This window comes from Ochotona princeps, chromosome Y, assembly GCF_030435755.1.
Source record: "Ochotona princeps isolate mOchPri1 chromosome Y, mOchPri1.hap1, whole genome shotgun sequence".
In the NCBI taxonomy this organism is placed as follows: domain Eukaryota; kingdom Metazoa; phylum Chordata; class Mammalia; order Lagomorpha; family Ochotonidae; genus Ochotona; species Ochotona princeps.
In genome coordinates, this window is record NC_080866.1 from 23,657,723 (window position 1) to 23,684,538 (window position 26,816).

A 26,816-nucleotide genomic window follows, 5' to 3' on the forward strand; every position below is an offset into this window, starting at 1 on the left:
AAGACAAGTTTAGCGCCCAAGACATTTCCTGCTGCCATGGAAACCAAGTGCCCTGGGAGCATATATGTGGAACAGTGGATGTGACACAGAGAGAACACAGTATCGTGGTGAATGGCAAGCAGCAGCACAGCTCTTTCAGAGCTGAAGCAACTCCACCTGGTTCATGAACTTCACATACCGTCAGCCTTACTGGCAGCTATCTAAGAAACCCTGTTTGATCATATCCCATCAAATGCCCAAGGAGACCAGTGGGATGGAATATAGCAGGTTGAGCACCCACACAACACTAACATGTAGCTCCTCACTCAATGCGCTCAGAGCTCCACAGCCAAAGACAAGCTCAGCGTCCACGACATTTCCAGCTGCCATGGAAAACAAGTGCTCTGACAGCACATATGTCTGAAAGTGGATATGACACCCAGAGAACACATGTGGTGGTGAATGGCAACTGCCCCAAGCAGCAGCACAGCTCTTCCAGAGCCAAAACAACTCCACCTGGCTCATGAACTTCACATTCCATCAGCAGTCCTGACAGCTATCTAGGAAACACTGTTTGGTCACTTCTGTTCGAATGCCCATTGAGTCCAGTGGGATGGAATCAAGCATATTGAGCATTCACACACAACTAACATGAGCTCCTCACTCAAGGCGCTCAAAACTCCCCAACCAAAGACAAGTACAGCTCCCAACCTGTGTCCCATTGTCATGGAAACCAAGTGCTCTGGCAGCACACATGTCTGTATGTGGATATGACACCTAGGGAAGGTAGTGTGGTGAATGGCCACTGCCCGAAGCAGCAGCACATCTCTGCCAGTGCTAAAATAACTCTACCTGGCTGATGAACTTCACTTACCATCATCTGTCCTGGCAGCTATCTGGGAAACCCTGTTTAGTCACTTGCGGTCAAATGCCCGTTGGGCCAGTGAAATGGAATCAAACAGCTTGAGCATCCAAACAAAACTAACATGGAGCTCCTCGCTCAAGGCGCTCATAACTTCATCGCCAAAGAAAGGTTCAGCGCCCAAGCCATTTCCCGCCCCCATGGAAACCAAGTGCTCTGGCAGCACATATGTTTGTAAGTAGTAATGACACTTAGGGATGGTAGTGTGGTGGTGAATGGCCACTGCCCAAAGCATCAACACAGCTCTTCCAGTGACAAAAGAACTCCACCTGGCTCATGAACCTCACATACCGTCAGCTGTCCTGGCAGCTATCTAGGAAACCCTGTTTGGTCACCTGCGGTCCAAAGCCCATTGAGCCCAGTGTGATGGAATCAAGAAGGTTGAGCATCCATACAAAACATTCGTGTAGCTCCTCAATCCAGTTCTCAAACCTCCAGAGCCAAGCACATGTTCAGCGCCAAAACCATTTCACGCAGCCATGGAAACCAAGTGCTCTGCAAGCACATATGTATGAAAGAGGATATGACACCAAGGGACTCAGGGTTGGGGTGAAGGGCAACCTACGAAGAAGCAGCACAATTATTCTACTGCCAAAACAACTCCACCTGGCTCATGAACTTCACATACCATCAGCTGTCCTGGCAGCTATCTAGGAAACCCTGTTTGGTCACTTGCGGTGCAATGCCAATTGAGCCAGTGTGATGGAATCAAGCAGATTGAGCACCCACAAACAACTAACATATAGCTCCTCATTCAATATCAGAATTGGAAGACAATCCTAATTGGAGACAAATCTAGAGAAAGCCAATAGGTCCATACAGGAAATGAAAGACAACCTCAAAAAATCAAATATTAGAATAATAGGCCTTCCCGAAGGAGTGGAAAAGGAGACAGGCTTGCAACGGGTGCTCAACGAGATAACACAGGAGAACTTCCAGAATACTGGAAATATAAATCCAGCACAAATCCAGGAAGAACAATGAACCCCCAGTAGATATGACCCAAACAAATCTTCACCCAGAGATGTGGTCCGCAAGCTACCTTCAAGTGAATACAAGGAAACCATTCTAAGACAAGTAAGAAAAAAGGATAAGATTACTTTCAGAGGAAGGGAAATCAGGATCACAGCTGACCTATCAGAAGAAACGCTCCAAGCAAGGAGAGAATGGGGTAAAACCTATCAAATCCTGAAACAAAACAACTGCCAACCAAGAATAATGTACCCAGCAAAGCTCTCATTTGTATTTGAGAATGAAATCAAATACTTCAACAGTAAACAGAAACTCGAAGAATACATCACCACGAAACCAGCTCTGGAAAATCTCCTCAGGAAGGTTCTAAACCCAGAAAGAAAAAATGAAAACCAAAATCAAAGATGGCAAATGGGAAGACCTCCCCACTAAAATCCATACAAGAAAAGTCAACCAATCAGAAACTCTAATAGTCGCAAATACACACTTGCACAATTACACTCATGGCAGCCCAAAATCAATTTCTCTCAATATTATCTCTAAACACAAATGGCTTAAACTCACCAATCAAAAGGCATAGATTACCGGAATGGATCATCAAACAACACCCAATTATATGTTGCCTACAAGAGACACATCTAACCAGAAAATCCTGTAAGAAATTTAAAGTGAAGGGATGGAAAAAGACATTTCATGCCAATGGATGAGAAAAAACGGCTGTATGGAGTAGCTGTTCTAACCTCAGATGACCTAGACTTCAAGCTGACAGACATCAAAAAGGACAGAGAAGGACATTATATATTGGTGAAGGGACTGATCCATCAAGAAGTAATTACAATCGTGAACATATATGCACCAAATTCCAATGCACCTAGCTTCATGAAGCAATTACTTACAGACTTAAGGGGAGACATAGATATACACACAATAATAGTGGGCGATCTTAACACTCCACTAACAACAATAGACAGATCAACAAAATAAAAACTCAACAAAGAAACAACAGAGCTCATACAAACATTAGAACAACTGGACTTGGTAGACATTTATAGAATTTTTTACCCTAAGAACACAGATTATACATTTTTTTCAGCAGTGCATAGCACCTTCTCCAGGATCAACCACATGACAGGACACAAAGCAAATCTAAATAACTTCAAAAAGATAGGAATCATACCATGTACCCTCTCAGACCACCACGGTATAAAACTGGAAATCAGCAATTCAAAATGCCCAAGGAAATACAGAAACTCTTGGAGGTTGAACAATATGCTATTAAACCAACAATGGGTCAGGAAAGAAATTAAAGATGAGATAAAAAAATTTATGGAAACCAATGAAAACTCTGATACAACATTCGAAAACTGATTGGACACAGCCGAAGCAGTGCTACGGGGTAAACTCATCGCAATTGGAGCTCATGTCAAGGCCCAAGAGAGGCGCCATATAGAAGAACTAACCACACACCTCCAGGAATTGGAAAAGCAGCAGCAGATGAGCCGCCCACACAACAGGAAACAAGAAATCATCAAAACAAGGGAGGAAATCAACCGGATAGAAATAAAAAAAACCCGATACACAAAATCAATGAATCAAAAAGCTGGTTTTTTGAAAAGATAAACAAAATAGACACCCCGCTGGCCCGTCTGACAAAGAAAAAACAAGAGAAGGCAAGAATTAACAGCATCAAAGATGAAAAAGGCAACAGAACAACAGACATTACAACCATTAAGAACATAATTAGAAATTACTACAAAGCACTGTACTCCAACAAATCAGAAGATCACCAAGAAATGGAAAAGTTCTTAGACTTCTATCACCTGCCAAAACTTAGCCCAGAGGCAACAAATGACCTGAACAAACCCATAACTGAAGCAGAGATTGAATCAGTGATTAAAGACCTCTCAATAAAGAAAAGCCCAGGCCCAGATGGCTTCACTGCAGAATTCTACAAAACATTCCGAATAGAACTGACCCCAATCCTCTACAAACTCTTCAAAACAATAGAAAAAGAGGCAACCCTTCCAAACTCATTCTATGAAGCCAACATTACCTTAATCCCAAAACCAGGCAGACATCCTACAGAGAAAGAAAACTACAGACCTATCTCTCTGATGAACATTGCTGCTAAGATACTCAACAAAATTCTACCCAATAGAATTCAAAAAATCATCCGACATATCATTCATCCGGATCAAGTAGGATTCATCCCTGGAATGCAGGGGTGGTTCAACATTCGGAAATCCATAAATGTGATACACCACATCCAAAAACGGAAAAACAAGAATCACATGATAGTATCAATAGATGCAGAAAAATCTTTCGACAAAATCCAACACCACTTCATGCTAAAGACCCTAACCAAGGTAGACAAAGATGGAAAAATCCACAACATAATCAAAGCAATATATGAAAAACCCAACGCCAGCATCATACTGAATGGAGAAAAACTGGAACCCTTCCCACTGAGATCTGGAACAAGACAGGGATGTCCGCTTTCTTCGCTGCTATTCAACATAGTTCTAGAGGTACTTGCTGAGGCCATAAGACAAGAAAACGAAATCAAAGGAATCCAAATGGGAATCGAAGAAGTCAAGCTTTCACTACACGCAGATGACATGATTCTTTATATGGAAGAGCCAAAAGGCTCAACACAGAGACTACTAGAACTTTTACGAGAGTTTGGAAGAGTGGCAGGGTACAAAATTAATGAACAAAAATCAACAGCCATAGTGTATGCGAACAGCCCCAAGATGGAAAAAGACGTAACCAGCAAGATACCATTCAAAGTAACAAAGGAAATTATGAAGTATCTGGGAATTAACCTAACCAAAAATGTAGGAGACCTATTTGAGGAAAACTACAAACTACTTAAAAAAGAAATTGAACAAGATCTAGAAAGATGGAGTAATATCCCATGCTCCTGGATAGGTAAAATCTATATCATTAAAATGTCTATATTGCCAAAAGCAATATATACATTCAACGCAATCCCAATCAAATTGCCCAAAACATTCTTCACAGATCTGGAACAATGATTCAAAGGTTCATCTGGAAACACAAAAAACCACGAATAGCTAGAACTATTCTCAAGAACAGGAAGTTAGCAGGGGGAATCACAGTCCCAGACCTCTGGACATACTATAGGGCAGTGGTTATCAAAACAGCGTGGTATTGGCACAAAGATAGAGAAGAAGATCAATGGAGCAGAATACAAACACCAGATGGGAATCCACACAAATACAGCCAAATACTCTTTGACAAAAAACAAATGACAACCCAGGCAAATGGGAAGGTCTGTTCAATAAATGCTGTTGGGACAACTGGTTGATAGCCTGCAGAAACAAAAAGATAGACCCACATCTTTCACCATATACTAAGATCAAATCCAAATGGATAAAAGATTTAAACCTACATCCAGAAACCTTTAAACTTTTGGAAGAAAATGTTGGAAACACACTGCAACACTTAGGGGTAGGCCCTCACTTCCTAAAAAAGACTCCAATTGCAGTAGAAATCGAGACCAAAATAAACAATTGGGACCTCATCAAACTAAGAAGCTTCTGTACAGCTAGAGAAACAATCAACAAAGTAAAAAGGCAACCCACAGAATGGGAGAAGATCTTCGAACACCGCATAGGAGACAGAGGGCTAATCTCCAGAATATACAAAGAGCTACAAAAGAGTCAAAATGTCAAAACAAACAAGCCACTCAAAAAATGGGCACGGGATATGGGTAAACACTTCACAAACACTTCACAAAACCCAAATGGCAAATAAACATATGAAAAAATGCTCATTTTCCCTGGCATTAAGGGAAATCCAAATTAAAACATCAATGAGGTACCACCTAACGCCAGTAAGACTGGCACACATGAATAAAAGCACCAACAACACTTGTTGGCGAGGTTGTGGGAAAAGGGATCTCTACTCCACTGCTGGTGGGGCTGCAGGCTGGTACAGCCTCTATGGAAATCAGTATGGAGAACATTCAAACAACTCAAATTCAACATATCATATGATCCGGCAATAACACTCCTAGGAATATATCCAGAACAATTGTTTTATGAGAAACCAACATGCACTACTATGTTCATAGCAGCACAATCAGTAATTGCAAAAACATGGAAGCAACCAAAATGCCCAACAACAGAGGATTGGATAAGAAACCTATGGTTCATCTACTCCATGGAATACTACTCAGCTATTAAAAAAAACAAAATGCAGTTCCTTGTGGCCAAATGGGCCAAACTGGAAACCATAATGCTAAGGGAAATGAGCCAATCCCAAAAGGTTAAATACCACATGTTTGCCTTAATTTAAGATGACACGATGTTATGATTAACAAGTTATGATATGAATGTTATATGTTGTGTATAAACTAAAATGGAAATGTCAATGAGGTGGTCACAGAAGGTGGTTAAGAACTCGCATTTATTTTTAACATATTGGTTACTCATTACTATGTCAATTAATTCCATAATGCTGATGGTATGTTGGAGCTTTTAATTGATCGGCATGATACTCTGCTGGCTCTGTTTTCAGACCAGAGAGTGTATACCTAAGAAGCCATTGAACTTGACTAGACAATAAGATGCTGGACTCTATGTTTAGTATATGCTTCCAATGGGGGAATCTCAACTGAACTTGAACTGTGGTTATGCAATAAGGTGGAGGAATCCACCATGGTGGGAGGGCTTGGGGAGGGGTGGAGAGAATCCAAGTATCTATGAAAATGTGTAACATAATGCAATGTAATAAATGAATTTAAAATAAAATTTAAAAAAATTGCAAAAACAAAAATAAATAAATAAATAAATAAATAAAAATAGTGGATATGACACCTAAAGAACTCAATGTGGTGGTGAATGGCAACTGCCAGAAGCAGCAGCGCAACTCTCCCAGTGCCAATACAACTCTACCTGGCTCATGAACTTCACATACCATCAGCTGTACTGGCAGTTATCTTGGAAACCCAGTTTTGTCACTTCCGGTCCAATGCCCATTGAGCCCAGTGTGATGGAATCAAGCAGCTTGAGCACCAACATAAAACTAACATGTAGCTGCACACTCAAGGTGCTCAAAACTCGGGAGCCAAAGACAAGTTCAGTGCCCAAGACATTTCGTGCTGCCATGGAAACCAAGTGCACTGGCAGCACATAGGTCTCAAAGTGGATATGAAACATAGGCAAGGTAGTGTGGTGGTGAATGGCAAATGCCCGAAGTAGTAGCACAGCTCTTCCAGGGCCAAAACAACCCCACCTGGCTCATGAACTTCACATACCATCAGCTGTCCAGGCAGCTATCGAGGAAACCCTGTTTGGTCATGTGCGGTCCAAATGCCCATGGAGCCCAGTGTGATTGAATCAAGCAGCTTGATCACACAGTCACAATCAACATGGAGCTCCTCACTCAAGGCGCTCAAAACTCTAGAGCCAAAAACAAGTTCAGCGCCCAAGCCATTTCCTGCTGCCATGGAAACCAAGTGCTCTGCCAGCACATATGTGGAACAGTGGATATGAAATCTAGAGAACACAGTGTAGTGGTGAATGGCACATGTTCGAAGCAGCAGCACAGCTCTTCCAGTGCCAAAACAAATCCATCTCGCTCATGAACTTCACATACCATCAGCTGTCCTGGCACCTCTCTAGGAAACCCTGTTTGGTCACTTGCGATCCAATGACCATTGAGCCCAGTGTAATTTAAACAAGCAGCTTGGGCACCCACAGAAAAATAACATAAAGCTATTCACTCAAGGCGCTCAAAATTCCACAGCCAAAGACAAGTACACTCATCAAGCAATTTCCCGCTGCCATGGAAACCAAGTGCTCTGGCAACACATATGTGGAACAGTGGATGTGACAAAAAGAGAACATATTGTGGAGGTAAATGGCAAAAGCCCAAAGCAGCAGCACTTCACGTGCCAAAACAACTCTACCTGGTTCATAAACTTCACATACCATCACCTGTCCTGGCAGCTATCTAGGAAACCCTGTTTGGTCACTTGCGGTCCAAATGCCCATAGAGCACAGGGTAATTGAATCAAGGAGGCTGAGCACCCAATAAAACTAACATGGAGCTCCTCACTCAAGGTGCAAAAACCTCAACAGCCAAAAACAAGTTCAGTGCCAAAGACATTTCCTGCTGCCATGGAAACCAAGTGCTCTGGCAGCACATATGTGGAACAGTGGATGTGACACCTAGGAAAGTTATTGTGGTTGTGAATGCCAACTTCACGACACAGCAGCACAGCTCTTCCAGTGCCAAAACAACTGCACCTGGCTCATCAACTTCACATACCATCAGCTGTCCTGGCAGCTATCTAGGAAACCCTGTTTGATGACTTTAAGTCTACTTCCCAATGAGCCAAGTGGGATGGAATGAAGCAGGTTAAGCACCAACACAAAACTAATATGGAGCTCCTCCTTCAATGCGCTCAGAAGTGCACGGCCAGAAACAAGTTTAGTGCACAAGCCACTTCCCGCTGCCATGGAAACCAAGTGCTCTGGCAGCAGATATGTGGAATAGTGGATGTGACACCTAGAGAACTCAGTGTTGTGGTGAACGGCAACAGCCCTAAGAGGCAGTACACCTCTTCCAGTGCCAAAAAAACTCCACCTGGCTCATGAACTTCACATACCATCAGCTGTCAGGGAGCCTATCTAGGAAACCCTGTTCGGTCACTTCCTGTCCAATGCCCATGGAGACCAGAAGGATGGAATCATGCAGGTGGAACATACACACAAAACGAACATGTAGCTCCTCACGCAAGGCTCTCAAAATTCCACAGCCAAAGACAAGTTCAGCGCCCAAGCCAGTTCCCGCTGCCAAGGAAACCAAGTGTTCTGGCAGCACCTATGTGGACCAGTGATTGGGACAACTAGGGAACTCAGTGTGGTGGTGAATGGCCACTGCTGGAAGCAGCAGCACAGCTCTTCCAGTGCCAAAACAACTCCACCTGGCTCATCAACTTCACATACCATCAGCTGTCCTGACAGCTCGCTAGGAAACGCTATTTGGTCCCTTGAAGTCTAATGAGCACATTGGGATGGAATTCAGCTGGATTAACACATACACAAAACTAACATGGAGCTCCTCAATCAAGACACTCAAAAGTAAACAGTAAAACAGAAGTTCAGCGCCCAAGAAATTTCCTGCTGCCATGGAAGCCAAGTGCTTTGTCATCACATATGTGGAACGCTGCATGTGACACCAGGGGAAGGTAATGTGATGGTGAATGGCAACTGCCCGAAGAAGCAGCACAGCAATTCCAGTGCCAAAACAAGTCCACCTGGCTCATAACGTCAAATACCATCAGCTGTCCTCGCAGGTATCAAGGAAACTCTGTTTGGTCACTTCCGGTCCAAAGCCCATGGAGCCCAGTGTGATGGAATCAAACAACATGAGCACACACACAAAACTAAATCGGAGCTAATCACTCAAGGCACTCAAAACTCCACAGCCAAAGACCAGTTCAGCGCCCTACCATTTCCCGCTGCCATGGAAACCAAGTGCTGTGCCACCACATATGTCTAAAATGGATATGACACCTATAGAACTCAATGTGGTGGTGAATGGCAACTGCCAGAAGCAGCAGCACAACTCTCCCAGTGCCAATAAAACTCTACCTGGCTCATGCACTTCACATATCAACAGCTGTCCTGGCAGCTATCAAAGAAACCCTGTTTGATCATTTGAGGTCAAATGGGACCCAAACGGATGGAATCAAGCAGGTTGAACACCCACACAAAATTAACATGTAGCTCCTCACTCAAGGCTCTCAACACTCCAGAGCCAAACACTAGTTCAGCGCACAAGCCATTACCCTTGCCATGGAAACGAAGTGCTCTGGCAGCACATATGTGGAACACTGGATGTGACACCTAGGAAAGTTAGTGTGGTTGTGAATGCCAACTTCACGACGCAGCAGCACAGCTCTTCCAGTGCCAAAACAACTGCACCTGGCTCATTAACTTCACATACAATCAGCTGTCCTGACAGCTATCTAAGAAACCGTGTTTGTTCACTTGCAGTCCAAAGCCCATTAAACACAGTGTAATGGAATCAATAGGTTGAGCACCCACACACAACTAACATGGAGCTCCTCACTCAAGGTGCACAAACTCAACAGCAAAACACAAATTCAGTGCCATAGCCATTTTCCTCTGCCACGGAAGCCAAGTACTCTGGCAGCACCTATGTCTAAAAGTGGATATGACACCAAGGGAAGGTACTGTGGTAGTGAATGGCAACTGCCAGAAGCAGCAGCACCGCTCTTCCAGTGCCAAAACAACTCCACCTGGCTCATGAACTTCACATACCATCAGCTGTCCTGGCAGCTCTCTAGGAAACCCAGTTTGGTCACTTGCAGTTCAATGCCCATTGAGCCAGTGTGATGAAATCAACCAGGTTCAACATCCACACAAACTAACATGAAGCTCCTCACTCAAGGCGCGTAAAACTCCACAGCCAGACCAAGGTTCATCGCCCAAGCCATTTCCCGCTGCCATGGAAACCAAGTGCTCTGTAAGCACATATGTGGAACATTGGATGTGACGCCAAGGGTATGTAGGTTCATTGGGGAATGGCAACTGTCTGAAGCAGCAGAACAGCTCTTCCAGTGCCAAAAAAACCTCCACCTGGCTCATGAATTTCACATACCACGTGCTGTCCTGGAAGCTCTCTAGGAAACCCTGTTTGGTCACTTCCGGTCCAATGCGCATTGAACTTAGTGTGATGGAAGAAGCAGCTTCAGCACACAAACAAAACTAACATGGAGCTCCTCACGCAAGGCGCTCAAAACTATATAACCAAACACAAGTTCAGCGCCCAAGCCATTTCCCGCTGCCATGGAAACCACGTGCTCTGGCATCACATACGTCTGAAAGTGGATATGACACCTAGAGATCTCAGGGTAGTGGTAAATGGAACATGTCCGAAGCAACAGCACAACACTTCCAACGCCAAAACAACTACACCTGGCTCATGAATGTAACATACCATCATTGTCCTGGAGGCTATCTAGGAAACCCTAATTGATCAATTGAGGTCCCATGCCCATGGAGACAAGAGGGATGGAATCAAGCAGGATGAGCACCCACACAAAACTAACATGAAGCTTCTAAATCAAGGTGCTCAAAACTCCACAGGAAAAGACAAGTTCAGCGCCCAAGGCATTTCCAGCTGCCATGGAAACCAAATGCGCTAGCAGCACATATATATGTAAGTGGATGTGACACCTAGTGAATGTAGGTGTGCTGGTGAATAGTCACTGCCCGAAGCAGCAGCACAGCTCTTCCAGTGCCAAAACAACTCCACCTGGCTCATGAACTTCACATACCATCAGCTGTCCTGGCAGCTATCCAGGAAAACTTGTTTGGTCACTTGCGGTCCAATGCCATGGAGCCAAGTGGGATGGAAATAATCAGGCTGATCACACACACACAACTATCATGGAGTTCCTCACTCAAGGCGCTCAAAACTCCACACCCAAAGACAAGTTCAGCACCCAAGCCATTTCCCGTTGCAATGGAAACCAAGTGCCCTGGGACCGTATATGTCTGAGTGGATGCGACCGCTAGAGAACTCAGTTTAGTGGTGAAAGGCAACTGTCCAGGCAGTAACACAGCTCTTCCAGTGCCAAATGAACTCCACCTGACTCAAGAACTTCACATAACATATGCTGTCCTGGCAGCTATCTAGGAAACCCTTTTTGGTCACTTCCGGTCCAATGCGCATTGAGCCCAGTGTGATGGAATTAATCCACTTGAGCATCCACACAAAACTTACATGGAGCTCCTCAATCAAGGAGCTCAAATCCATAGCCACAGAAAAGTTTTGTGCCCAAGCCATTTCCTGCTGCCATGGAAACCAAGTGCCCTGGCAGCACATATGTGGAAAGTGGATGTGACACATAGAGAACACAGTGTGGTGAATGGCAACTGCCCGAAGCAGCAGCACAGCTCTTCCCGAACCGAAACAACTCACCTGGTTCATGAACTTCACATACCATCAGCTGTCCTGGGAGCTCTCTAAAAAACCCTGTTTGATCATATCCTATCAATTGCCCAAGGAGACCAGTGGGATGGAATCAAGCAGGTTGAGCACCCACACAAAACTAACATGGAGCTTCTCACTCAAGGCGCTCAAAGCTCCACAGCTCAAAACAAGTTCAACGCCCAAGACATTTCCCACTCCCATGGAAACCAATTGCTTTGCCAGCATATATGTTGAACACTGGATGTGACACCTAAGAAATGTCGTTTCGCTGGGAAATGGCAAGTGTCTGAAGCAGCAGCACAGCTCTTCCAGTGCAAAAACAATTCCACCTGGCTCATGAACTTCACATACCAAACAGGCTGTCCTGGCAGCTATCTAGGAAACCCTGTTTGGTCACTTCCGGTTAAATGCAGATGGAACCATCGTGATTTTATCAAGCAGCTTGATCACACACACTCAACTAAAAGTGAGCTCCTCATTCAAGGCACTCAAAAATCCACAGCCAAACACAACTTTAGCTCCAAAGCCATTTCATGCTGCCATGGAAACCAAGTTCTCTGGCAGCACACATGTCTCAAAGCGGATACGACACCTAGGGATTTAAATGTGGCGGTGAAATACAACTGCCTGATGCAGCAGAACAGCTCTTCCAGAGCCAAAGCAACTCCACCTGGCTCATGAACTTCACATACCATCAGCTGTCCTGGCAGCTATCTAGGAAACCCTGTTTGGTCACTTCCCGTCCAATGCCAATTGAGCCAGTTTGATGGAATCAAGCCAGCTGAGCACCGAAAAAAAACTAACATATAGCTTCTCACGCAAGGCACTCAAAAATCCACCGCCAAAGACAAGTTCAGCGCCCAAGCCATTTAACTCTGCCATGGAAACCAAATTCTCTCGCAGCATGTACGTGGAACATTGGATGTGACACCTAGGGAATATAGGTTCGCTGGTGAATGGCAACAGCCTGAAGCAGCAGCACAGTTCTTCCAGTGCCAAAACAACTCCACCTGGCTCATGAACTTCACATACCATCAGCTGTCCACAGGCAGCCTCCTCTGTGGAGTAGAGAAAGATGGTGAGTGGTTCAAGCTCTGCTTTCTTTGTTCTTTCTCGCCACAGGCCCTAGCAGAGAAGACGTGCAGACTCCATGGAAGCCAGCAGAGCGTGAGTGTGTGGGGTTGGGTTTCCCTTGAATGTGACTTTGCAAATCCGCTGACAATGTAGTGAAGCCTAGGACCTCTTGAACAGCGGTACCATGAAAGCATTTGCATTTTCTGTCTTTGAGAATCCTTGTGTCTCTTCAAGGAGCCAATCTAATCCTACTTCTCCATTAGAGGTAGTGTGTGGAATAACCTATGTAATGTGGAAGAGCCAAGCCAAGCTAATTTCCATAGGCAGACATTACATCCCATTTCCTGTCACGGCTCTCAGTGAAGTCTCCCTAGTGCAGTCCAGTGTCATGTAAGTGGGTCACCATAGTGTAAAAGAGAAGACTTGCGGGAGATGGTTGGGATCAATACCATGGTTGGATACAGGGTTGGAATCAGGGTTAGAATGCTATCTAGGCTTATGGTTGCAGTGATGTCAAAGCCTAGATTTCAGGTTAGGGCAAGGTGGAGTGTTAAGGTTCAATTGAGGTTTCTGATTGGGGTTACTAGTAGGAATAGAGCTAGGATTATGCTTAGGTGTAATTAAGGTGAGAGCTAGGTCTAATGCTAAAGGTCAAGTCTAGTAGTGAGGTTACTGTTAGGTTTTGAGATTTCAGTTATGATTATCCCTATGGTTAGGGTTGGGGTTAGGGTTAGGGTGAGGGTTCAACTGACAAATAAGATTAGGTCCAGACTTAGGTTTTGTATGTGGCATGAAGTAGGATTTGTGTGAGGATTAGTATTAGGTAAAGAATAGTGTTTGGATTAATGCTGGATAGAGAGTTTGGGTTCCATTTCTGGTTCAGGCTTGGTTTGAGTTAGTGCTTTGATTGAGGGTTATTGTTAGGACTGTGGAAAGGACTGTGTGGAATCAGAATACAGTTAGGGTTACACTTGAGGTTACGATGAAAGTTGTGGCTCCATTGAGGATGAAGAGGTTGTTTTGTGTGAATTTGAGTATCATGGTGAGGTTCTAGTCTATGTGGGAATGATTATGCTTAGAGCTAGAGTTCATGTTAGGGTATGGGCTAATGGTAGTGTGAAAGTTGTTGTAGGATTAAGGTTAGGTCCAAATCTAGTGTTAGGTGCAAATCTTGTGGTGAAGGTTTAGGCTAGAGTTGGATTTAGGCTTAGTGTTCTAATGAGGGTGATGATTCAAATTAGCATTGCGGTTTAGGTTTAGAAATGTCGCTGGGATTGGGTTCAGTGTTAGGGCTAGGCTTAGTATGACAGTGATGCCTCCATCTGTGTCAGGGTTGGAGTTGGTGTTGGAACTAGGGATTTGGTTGGGATTAGGGCTAGGATCACTTTTAGGATTGGGGCTAGAGCTAGAGCTAGTATTAGCATGCGGGTTAGGATGATGGCCAGGGTTGGAGATCAGAATGTCTGGCTTTGGGTGTGCTCTAGGTTTTAATTAGCATTCGTGGTAGTGTTTGAAATAGGGGTTGCGTAAGTGCTGTATATCTTACTTTCCAATACAACATCGTAATTTTTAAAAGCCAAACAGTTTGGCTACTCTAGTTTGAAATTATACTAGGGTCAACGTGAGGTTTAGGATTAGGCCTATAGCCTGTCTGCTGATTACATCTATGAAAAGTCAAGGGGAAGACTCGCAAGATGGCCAACATTGGAGGAAGACTATGAGCAAGCTCACAGACAGAGAGGGCTAGAACGCGAAAAAAGCGTAAATGGAGCAGCATAGAACTACAGGGATAAGAACGTGAAGTTCCCAGGACAGTCTGGAGCCAAAAAAATCCACACAACTCGGAAGAGCAACCAGGGAAAAACAAAACAAAGGGCAGGAAAGACGACTTTCCGCTCCTGACCTGCTGAGTCACTTTTGAGTGCAGCCGCTGAAAGCCGGAGTCGAGCAGCCGCTGAGAGCTGCAGTCGAGCAGCCGCTGAAAGCTGCAGTCGACTGCAGACCTCAGGACCCGCAGATGCTGTGGCCATGAGGACCGATGTTGATCGGGACCTGCTGGCATCTGCTCACCCTGGTTACCAGGACCCGCCAGGACCTGCGCCCGCTGAGGACATCAGGGCCTGGAGTCGTCGGGACCTTCTGGCATCCGCTCACCCTGGTCGCCAAGCCCCGCCGGGACCTGCACCAGCCACAGCCTCCAGGTTCCATACGCCTGCACCCGCCGGGACCTGCACCGGACACAGTAGCTGGCAGACCCACCCGGGGCGAGGATTCCCACCAGAGGAAGAGGCAGACTGCAAGAACCTGAGGTTTGAGTGAGTTGGGAGAGGACAGTGGTGGGTCAGAGGCTCCCGGAGTTGGCCCCATCTTCCCGCCCCTCCACTCCGAGACTCCAGCGTCTAGGTACACAGGGCGAGTGCCTTGAAACTGCCAAAACTGTGTCTGTAAAGTGACGCACAGTGGTCCTGTGCACTGAGGAGAAAAGCAAAAGGCACACTGAATACTCCCCTGTACCTTTGCGGCCTGGCATTCAGCTGGGAGGTGCTATCCCACAGGAACCCAAGCACACCTCTGGGCTGGGCAGTCCCGTGCTAGCGCTGGGGCGGTCGGTTCCCTGCAAGCGCTGGGGTGGGCGGGCCTGCGAAGGAGGTGCTTCCAGAGAGCACCTGGAACACTCCACACCCTATAGTCCCATGCTTGGGAGACGCACAAGGAGAGCACTGCGGACCCGCGTACAAGAGGCGTTCCCAGAGAGCACCTGGAACCTCCACACCCTGCAGTCCCTGGCACTGGGGACACACCGAGAAAGCATCTAGAATCCTCCGAGCCCTGTGATCGCGCACACAGGGGGCGCGCACAGTGAGTGCCTTCTCTCCCCCACGCCCTGTGGTAGCATACATATAGGGGATGAGCTGAGAGTGCGCTTTGAATCCGCTAGGCCCTGGAAGCGGCACCACCCTGAGGTCCAGTGTTCTGGAGACGCACCAAAAGTGCCTTGAAAATTCCCACACCCTGCTACTCCACGCCTGCAGACTCCGATCTCTACAGGATAGTGCTTGGAGACCCCTCAGCACACTGGTGCCTAGGTCTCTCAAAAAAGAAGCACTAACACAATGGGAAGAAATACCAGAAAAGGTAATGATCCAGATGAGAGAGCCAACACCCTACCAATAAAGGATCGAAAGCCAATGTCTATTTCGGAGATGCGAGATGAAGACATAGAAGATCTACCAGACAAGGAATTAAAAAAAATAATGTTACAATATGTCAGAGACAATGAGAAGAATTGGGAAGACTTCAAGGAATTCAAGAACCACATAGCCTCAGAAATACAACAAATGACAATAAAATCCTTGACTTAGAGCACAAAATTGAGAGCCTAACCAACAGAACAAATACAACAGAAGAGAGGATCTCTGAAACGGAAGATACACAAAACGAACATACCCAGTCCATTAAACAGCTGGAGACAAGTCTGAACAAAGCCAATAAGACCATACAAGAAATGAAAGACAACCTCAGAAAATTGAATATTAGGATTATTGGCCTTCCTGAAGGAGCAGAAAGAGTCAGGAATGCAAATGGTGCTCGACGAAATTATGCAGGAAAACTTTCAAAACACTTGGAACATGAACCCAGCCCAAATCCAGGATGGTCAGAGGACTCCCAGCAGATATGACCCAAAGCGATCTTCACCCAGACATATGGTGCTCAAGTTCCACTCCAACAAAGACAAAGAAAGAATCCTAAGACAAGTACGAAGCAGAGAAAAGATCACATACCGGGGAAAACAAGTCATAATCACTGCTGACTTCTCTGAAGAGACTTTACAAGCAAGAAGAGAATGGACAAAGATCTTCCAAATCCTAAATCAGAACAACTGTCAACCAAGAATATTGTACCCAGCAAAGATCTCATTCGTATTTGAAAATGAAATCAAATACTTTCACAGCAAAGAGAAATTAGAAGAATATGCCAGCACAAAACCAACTTCACAAAATCTCCTTAGAAATGCACTAAATCCAGAAAAAAAGGAGGTGAATCATAAGCAAAGATGGAAAACAGGAAGGCCTCCCCACTAAAATCCACACAAGGAAGGGCAATTACACAGACATCAACACCCACAAAAGCAAGTATGGCAGGGCAAAATCACAACCTCTCAATTTTAACTCTTAACACAAATGGCCTGAACTCACTAATCAAAAGGCATAGATTAACAGAATGGATTATGAAACAGCACACAACTATCTGTTGCCTACAAGAGACACATCTAACTAGAAGAGATTCTAAGAAGCTGAAAGTGAAAGGTTGGAAACAGATATTTCATGCCAATGGACGAGAAAAAAAGGCTGAGGTAGCTGTCTTAATTTCAGATGATGTGGACTTCAATCTGACACACATCAAAAAGGACAGGGAAGGACATTATATATTGGTGAAGGGACTGATCCATCAAGAAGTAATTACAATCGTGAACATATATGCACCAAATTCAAACGCACCTAGCTACGTGAAGCAATTCCTCACCGACTTAGGGGAGACATAGATATACACACAATAATAGTGGGTGATCTTAACACCCCACTAACAACAATAGACAGATCAACAAAACAAAAACTCAACAAAGAAACAACAGAGCTCGTACAAACAACAGAACAACTGGACATGATAGATATTTCTAGAATTTTTTACCCTAAGGCCACAGATTATACACTTTTTTCAGCAGTGCATGGCACCTTCTCCAGGATCGACCACATGATAGGACACAAAACAAACCTAAATAACTTCAAAAAGATAGGAATCATACCATGTACCCTCTCAGACCACCATGGAATGAAACTGGAAATCAGCAATTCAAAATGCCCCAGGAAATGCAGAAACTCTTGGAGGTTGAACAATATGCTATTAAACGAACAATGGGTCAGGGAAGAAATTAAAGATGAGATCAAAATTTATGGAAACCAATGAAAACTCTGACACAACATTCGAAAACTGATTGGACACAGCCGAAACAGTGCTACGGGGTAAACTCATCGCAATTGGAGCTCATGTCAAGGCCCAAGAGAGGCGCCAAATAGAGGAACTAAACACACACCTCCAGGAATTGGAAAAACAACAGCAGAAGAGCCACACACACAATAGGAAACAAGAAATCATCAAAACAAGGGAGGAAATTAATCAGATAGAAACAAAACAACCGATACACAAAATCAATGAATCAAAAAGCTGGTTCTTTGAGAAAATAAACAAGATAGATACCACACTGGCCCGACTGACAAAGAAAAAACAAGAGAAGGCAAGAATTAACAGCATCAAAGATGAAAAAGGCAACATAACAACAGACACTGCATCCATTAAGGCCATAATTAGAAATTACTACAAAGCACTGTACTCCAACAAATCAGAAGATCACCAAGAAATGGAAAAGTTCTTAGACTTCTACCACCTGCCAAAACTTAGCCCAGAGGCAACAAACGACCTGAACAAACCCATAACTGAAGCAGAGATTGAATCAGTGATTAAAGACCTCCCAACAAAGAAAAGCCCAGGCCCAGATGGCTTCACTCCAGAATTCTACACAACATTCCGAACAGAACTGACCCCAATCCTCTACATACTCTTCAAAACAATAGAAAAAGAGGCAACCCTTCCAAACTCATTCTATGAAGCCAACATTACCTTAATCCCAAAACCAGACAGAGAACTAACAGAGAAGGAAAACTACAGACCTATCTCTTTGATGAACATTGATGCTAAGATTCTCAACAAAATTCTAGCCAACAGAACTCAAAAACACATCAGACAGATTATTCACTCAGATCAACTAGGATTCATCCCTGGAATGCAGGGATGGTTCAACATTCGTAAATCCATAAATGTGATACACCACATCCAAAAACGGAAAAACAAGAATCACATCATAGTATCAAGAGATGCAGAAAAAGCTTTTGAAAAAATCCAACACCACTTCCTACTAAAAACCCTAACCAAGGTAGACATAGATGGAAAAATCCACAACATAATTAAAGCCATATATGAAAAACCCAACGCCAGCATCATACTGAATGGAGAAAAACTGGAACCCTTCCCACTGAGATCTGGAACAAGACAGGGATGTCCACTTTCTCCACTACTATTCAATATAGTTGTAGAGATACTTGATGAGGCCATAAGACAAGAAAAAGAAATCAGAGGAATTCAAATGGGAAACGAAGAAGTCAAACTCTCCCTATACGCAGATGATATGATTCTTTATATGGTAGAGCCAAGAGACTAAATACAGAAACTGCTGGAACTTGTACGGAGTTTGGTAGAGAGGCAGGGCACAAAATCAATGAACAAAAATCAACAGCCATAGTGTATGCTAACAGCCCCAAGATGGAAAAAGACTTAACCAGCAAGATACCATTCAGAATAACAGACAAAAGCATGAAATATCTGGGAATAAATCTAACCAAAAATGTAGGAGACCTATTTGAAGAAAACTACAAACTACTGAAAAAAGAAATTGAACAAGACCTCAAAACATGGAGTAATATGCCATGCTCCTGGATAGGTAAAATCAATATCATTAAAATGTCTATACTGCCAAAAGCAATATATACATTCAACGCAATCTCAATCAGATTGCCAAAACATTCTACATGGAACTGGAAACAATGATCCAAAGGTTCATCTGGAAGCACAAAAAACCACGGATAGCTAGAACCATCCTGAAGAACAGGAAGTTAGCAGGGGGAATCACAGTCCCAGACCTCTGGACATACTATAGGGCAGTGGTTATCAAAACAGCGTGGTATTGGCACAAAGATAGAGAGGAAGATCAATGGAGCAGAATAGAAACACCAGATGGAAACCCACACAAATACAGCCAAATAATCTTTGACAAAAAGACAAATGACAACCCAGGCAAATGGGAAGGTCTGTTCAATAAATGCTGTTGGGACAACTGGTTGATAGCCTGCAGAAACAAAAAAAATAGATCCACATCTCTCACCATACACTAAGATCAGATCTAAATGGATAACAGATCTAAACCTACATCCAGAAACCTTTAAACGTTTGGAAGAAAATGTTGGAAACACACTGCAACACTTAGGGGTAGGCCCTCACTTCCTAAAAAGATTCCAAATGCAGTAGAAATCGAGACCAAAATAAACAATTGGGTCCTCATCAAACTAAGAAGCTTCTGTACAGCTAGAGAAACAATCAACAAAGTAAAAAGGCAACCCACAGAATGAGAGAAGATCTTCGCACACCGCATAGGAGACAGAGGGCTAATCTCCAGAATATACAAAGAGCTACAAAAGAGTCAAAATGTCAAAACAAACAAGCCACTCAAGAAATGGGGACGGGAAATATGCAAACACTTCACAAAGGAACAAACCCAAATGGCAAATAAACATATGAAAAAATGCTCAAGTTCCCTGGCATTAAGGGAAATCCAAATTAAAACATCAGTGAGGTACCACCTAACGCCAGTAAGACTGGCCCACATGAATAAAAGCACCAACAACACTTGTTGGCGAGGTTGCGGGGAAAAGGGATCTCTACTCCACTGCTGGTGGGGCTGCAGGCTGGTACAGCCTCTATGGAAATCAGTATGGAGAATATTCAAACAACTCAAATACAACATACCGTATTATCCAGCAATAGCACTCCTAGGAATATATCCAGAACAATTGTTTTATGAGAAACCAACATGCACTCCTATCTTCATAGCAGCACAATCAGTAATTGCAAAAACATGGAAACAACCAAAATGTCCATCAACAGAGGATTGGATAAGAAAGCTATGGTTCATCTACTCCATGGAATACTACTCAGCTATTAAAAAAAACAAAATGCAGTTCTTTGTGGCCAAATGGACCAAACTGGAAACCATAATGCTAAGGGAAATGAGCCAATCCCAAAAGGTTAAATACCACATGTTTGCCTTAATTTAAGATGATATGATGTTATGTATAACATGTTATGTTATGAATGTTATATGTTGTGTATAAACTAAATTGAAGTATAGGTGAGGTGGTCACAGAAGGTGGCTGGGAACTCGCATTTACTTTCAACATGTTGGTTCCTCATTACTATGTCTCTTAATTCCATAATGACGTAAATTTTTGCTGATGGTATGTTGGAGCTTTCAATTGACTGGGATGATACTCTGCTGTCTCTGCTCCAGACCAGTGAGGGTATACCTAAGCAGCCGTTTAACTTGACTGGACAATAAGATGCTGGACTCTATGTTTGGTATATGCTTGCAATGGGGGAATCTCAACTGAACTTGAGCTGTGGTTATGCAACACGGTGGAGGAATCCACCATGGTGGGAAGGTTTGGGGAGGGGTGGGGAGAACCCAAGTAACTATGTAACTGTGTCACAGAAAACAATGTAATTAATGAAGAAAAAAAAATGAAACACACAAATCAGAAAAAAAAAAAGAAATATTGTGGAAGGATTATTGAAAAAGAAGAAAGAGATAAGAGAAGACAGAGAGAGACAGATTTTACTTGGGTATAGTCATGTGTGAAATGTGATAGAACTTGATCTTTCATGAAAGGATGACAATATATAATTATTTAAGTTTAAAAAAATAAAAAAAAAAGTCAAGTGACTCAGTCAGCCTTACAGGCAGGGTTAGTCTCAACTCTTCCTGTAGAAGTAGCCCTAATTCTAATCTTACACCTAGCTCTACTCTCATCGACCTCTGCTTTGACTTAACCCTGTCCCAAATACTAACCTTAATCTTTGTCCATCTCTACTCCTCGCCCTAACCTTAGTCCTACGCCAATCGTAATCCCAACATTTTTACAACAATCTAACTGAAATAGCAGCATTCAAGCTCAACAGAAAGCCAAGCAGAGTCATAGCCCCAAGTGTCAAAAACAACACTAAAGATTCCCTTTATCCTGAACCAGCTGGGTTCCTGAAACTAATCTTCCCTGAGGCCAGCCCTTTCTGTAACTCTAAGCCAAGCCCTAGACTTTACCTGATCATACCCCTAGACCAAATCATGCCCCGATTTCTACTACTACTACTAAGTGCATCCCTAGCTCAAACACCAATCGAACTCCTAAAGCTAACCCTAACTCCTTTTGTTCTATTGTTTCCAATCTTTACATAGTTGATTTAGGTCAAAGGGTTCAAGAGCTACAGGACAGTGAGTAAGGCTATTATTTCCACATCCTCTTATTTGACTGTATCTGGGGGTAAATGGGGAGGGAGATAAAGGAAGAAGCTCCACCCAGTCTCCTCCCGACCCCAGGTCCCTGATGTGGGGCATGCTGCGAGGGTCCTGCTCAAGTGGGTTTCTTGTTTGTTTCTTTGTTTCTCAAGTGGTTTTGATATGAATGAATTGCTGCCAATCTTGCAACTGCAAGCACGATGAGGTCTCTGCAGCATACACTGATTGACACAGTCCATCTTAGAGTCTGCGTTTGCCCAGGTTTTCTCTGCCAATACGTGGCTGAAGTGGGTGATTGACTTGTTCTGTTCTCTGTCTTCTCATGGTTAGGGTTCTGAGTGCAGCAGTTTCAATGGGGAGATCCCCACAGATCTCCTCTGTGTCTGAGGTATTCCCAGTCCAGATTCTGTCTATACTAGCAAGTCAGGGCCCGGCACAGCCCATCAGCCCGATCAGCTGGTTGTTGCAGTTGCTGGGTTGGTTGTGTTTGCAGGCCTGTGTTCCACTGGAACCAATGCGTCTTGCAGTCCAGCCTGATTCTGCCCAGCACACTCTCGGGCATCACTCTTGCTTCACTCACGTCACTCCCTGTGGCTGTCCTGATGACAGGGAGCATTCTGATTGGCTGCATCTCTAAGACCTCACAGGGCTGTGTGGCCCTACAAGCTGTCCAATCAGCAGCTGCCTGGTCATGGCAGCCCAGAATCCTGTAGCCTCAGCATTCTAGAAAAGCCATGGTGACAGGCAGCCTCCTCTGTGGAGTAGAGAAAGATGGTGAGTGGTTCAAGCTCTGCTTTCTTTGTTCCTTCTCGCCACAGGCCCTAGCAGAGAAGACGTGCAGACTCCATGGAAGCCAGCAGAGCGTGAGTGTGTGGGGTTGGGTTTCCCTTGAATGTGAGTTTGCAAATCCGCTGACGATGTAGTGAAGCCTAGGACCTCTTCAACACCGGTACTATGAAAGCATTTGCATTTTCTGTCTTTGAGAATCCTTGTGTCTCTTCAAGGAGCCAATCTAATCCTAGTTCTCCATTAGAGGTAGTGTGTGGAATAACCTATGTAATGTGGAAGAGCCAAGCCAAGCTGATTTCCATAGGCAGACATTACATCCCATTTCCTGTCATGGCTCTCACTGAAATTTCCCTAGTGCAGTCCAGTGTCATGTGAGTGGGTCACCATAGTGTAAAAGAGATGACTTCCGGGAGATGGTTGGGATCAATACCATAGTTGGATACAGGGTTGGACTCAGGGTTAGAATGCTATCTAGGCTTATGGTTGCAGTGATGTCAAAGCCTAGATTTCAGATTAGGCAAGGTGGAGTGTTAAGGTTCAATTGAGGCTTCTGATTTGGGTTACAAGTAGGAATAGAGCTAGGATTATGCTTAGGTGTAATTAAGGTGAGAGCTAGGTCTAATGCTAAAGGTCAAGTCTAGTAGTGAGGATACTGTTAAGTTTTGAGATTTGAGTTATGGTTATCCCAATGGTTAGGGTTAGGGTTAGGGTTAGGGTGAGGGTTATAATTATGGTGAGGGTTCAACTGACAAATAAGATTGGGTCCAGACTTAGGTTTTGTATGTGGCATGAAGTAGGATTTGTGTGAGGATTAGTATTAGGTAAATAGTGTTTGGATTAATGCCAGATAGAGAGTTTGGGTTCCATTTCTGGTTCAGGCTTGGTTTGAGTTAGTGCTTTGATTGAGGGTTATTGTTAGGACTGTGGAAAGGACTGTGTGGAATTAGAATACAGTTAGAGTTACTCTTGAGGCTACGATGAAAGTTGTGGCTCCATTGAGGATGAAGAGGTTGTTTTGTGTGAATTTGAGTATCGTGGTGAGGTTCTAGTCTATGTCTGAATGATTATGCTTAGAGCTAGATTTCCAGTTTCATTCCATGGTGGTCTGTGAGGCTACATGGTATGATTCCTATATTTTTTGAAGTTATTTAGGTTTGCTCTGTGTCCTATCATGTGGTCAATCCTTTGTAAAATGTCATATACTGCTTTAGAATATGTATAATCTGTGGCTCTTGCTCTAAGCATGGGTAGCCTTTCTAATTTCAGATGATACAGACTTCAAGCTGACAGACATTAAAAAAGACAGGGAAGGTCATTATATATTGGTGAAGGGACTGATACAGCAGGAAGTAATCACCATTGTGCATATATATGCACCAATTTCCAAAGCGCCTATGTATATGAAGCAATTACTTACAGACTTAGGAGGAGACATTGATATGCACACAATAATAGTGGGTGACCTTACCACCCAGCTAACAACAATAGGCAGATCAACAAAACAAAAACTCAAAAAAGAAACAACAGAGCTCATACAAACAATAGAATAACTGGACTTGATAAACATTTATAGAACTTTTTACCCCAAGGCCACAGATTATACATTTTTTTCAGCAGTATATGGCACCTTCCCCAGCAATTCAAAATGCCCCAGGAAATACAGAAACACCTGGATGTTGAAAAATATGCTATTAAACGAACAATGGGTCAGAGAAGAAATTAAAGATGAGATCAAAAATTTATGAAACCAATGAAAACTCTGACACAACATTCGAAAACTGATTGGACACAGCCGAAGCAGTGCTACGGGGTAAACTCATCGCAATTGGAGCCCATGTCAAGGCCCATGAGAGGCAACAAGTACAGGAACTAAACACATACCTCCAGGAATTGGAAAAACAACAGCGGAAGAGCCACACACACAACAGGAAACAAGAAATCATCAAAACAAGGGAGGAAATTAATCAGAAAGAAACAAAAAAACTATACACAAAATCAATGAATCAAAAAGCTGGTTTTTTGAAAAGATAAACAAAATAGACACCCTGCTGGCCTCACTGATAAAGAAAAAAAACAAGAGAAAGTAAGAATTAACAGCATCAAAGATGAAAAAGGCAACATAATAACAGACACTGCAACCATTAAGAACATAATCAGAAATTACTACAAAGCACTGTACTCCAACAAATAAGAAGACCACCAAGAAATGGAAAAGTTCTTAGACTTCTACCACCTGCCAAAACTTAGCCAAGAGGCAACAAACGACCTGAACAAACCCATAACTGAAGCAGAGATTGAATCAGTGATTAAAGATCTCCCAACAAAGAAAAGCCCAGGCAAAGATGGCTTCACTGCAGAATTCTACAAAACATTCCGAACAGAACTGACCCCAATCCTCTACAAACTCTTCAACACACACAAAAAAGGCAACCCTTCCAAACTCATTCTATGAAGCCAACATCACCTTAATCCCAAAACCCGACAGAGACCCAAATGAGAAGGAAAACTACAGACCTATTTCTCTGATGAACATCGACACTATCCTACCCAACAAAATCCTAGCCAATAGAACTCAAAAACACATCAGACAGATTATTCACTCAGATCAACTAGGATTCATCCCTGGAATGGGGGGTGTTTCAACATCCGGAAATCCAAAAATGTGATGCACCACATCCAAAAATTGCAAAACAAGTACTACATGATAGTATCAAGAGACGCAGAAAAAGCTTTTGAAAAAATCCAACACCACTTCCTGCTAAAAACCCTAACCAAGGTAGGCATAGATGGAAAAATCCACAACATAATCAAACCAATATATGAAAAACCCAACGCCAGCATCATACTGAATGGAGAAAAACTGGAGCCCTTCCCACTGAGATCTGGAACAAGACAAGGATGTCAGCTTTCTCCACTGCTGTTCAACATAGTCCTAGAGGTACTTGCTGAGGCCATAAGTCAAAAAAAAAAATAAATTGAATCCAAATGGGAATCGAAGAAGTCAAGCTTTCACTACACGCAGATGACATGATTCTCTACATAGAAGACCCAAGAGACTCAATACAGAAACTGCTAGATCTTAAACGAGAGTTTGGAAGAGTGGCAGGATACAACATTAATGAACAAAACTCAACAGCCATAGTGTATGCAAATAGCCCAAAGATGGAAAAGACCTAACCAGCAAGATACCATCCAAAATAACAGAGAAAAGTATGAAGTATCTGGGAATAAACCTAACCAAAAATGTAGGAGACCTATTTGAGGAAAACTACAAACTACTTAAAAAAGAAATCAAGCAGGACCTCAAAAGATGAAATAACAACCCATACTCCTGCATCGGTAAAATCAATATCATTAAAATGTCTATACTGCCAAAAGCAATATATACATTCAACGCAATCCCAATCAAATTGCCCAAAACATTCTTCACAGATCTGGAAGCAATGATTCAAAGGTTCATTTGGAAACACAAAAAACCATGAATAGCTAGAACCGTTCTCTTGAACAGGAAGTTAGCAGGGGGAATCAAAGTCCCAGACCTCTGGACATACTATAGGGCAGTGATTATCAAAACAGCCTGGTACTGGCACAAAAATAGAGAAGAAGATCAATGGAGCAGAATAGAAACACCAGATGGGAACCCACACAAATACAGCCAAATACTCTTTGACAAAAAGACAAACGACAATCCAGGCAAATGGGAAGGTCTGTTCAATAAATGCCATTGGGACAACTGGTTGATAGCCTGCAAAAACAAAAAGCTAGACCAGCATCTCTCACCATACACTAAGATCAAATCGAAATGGATAAAGATCTAAACCTACATCCAGAAACCTTCAAACTTTTGGAAGAAAATGTCAGAAATACTCTGCAAGATCTAGGGGTAGGCCCCTACTTCCTGAA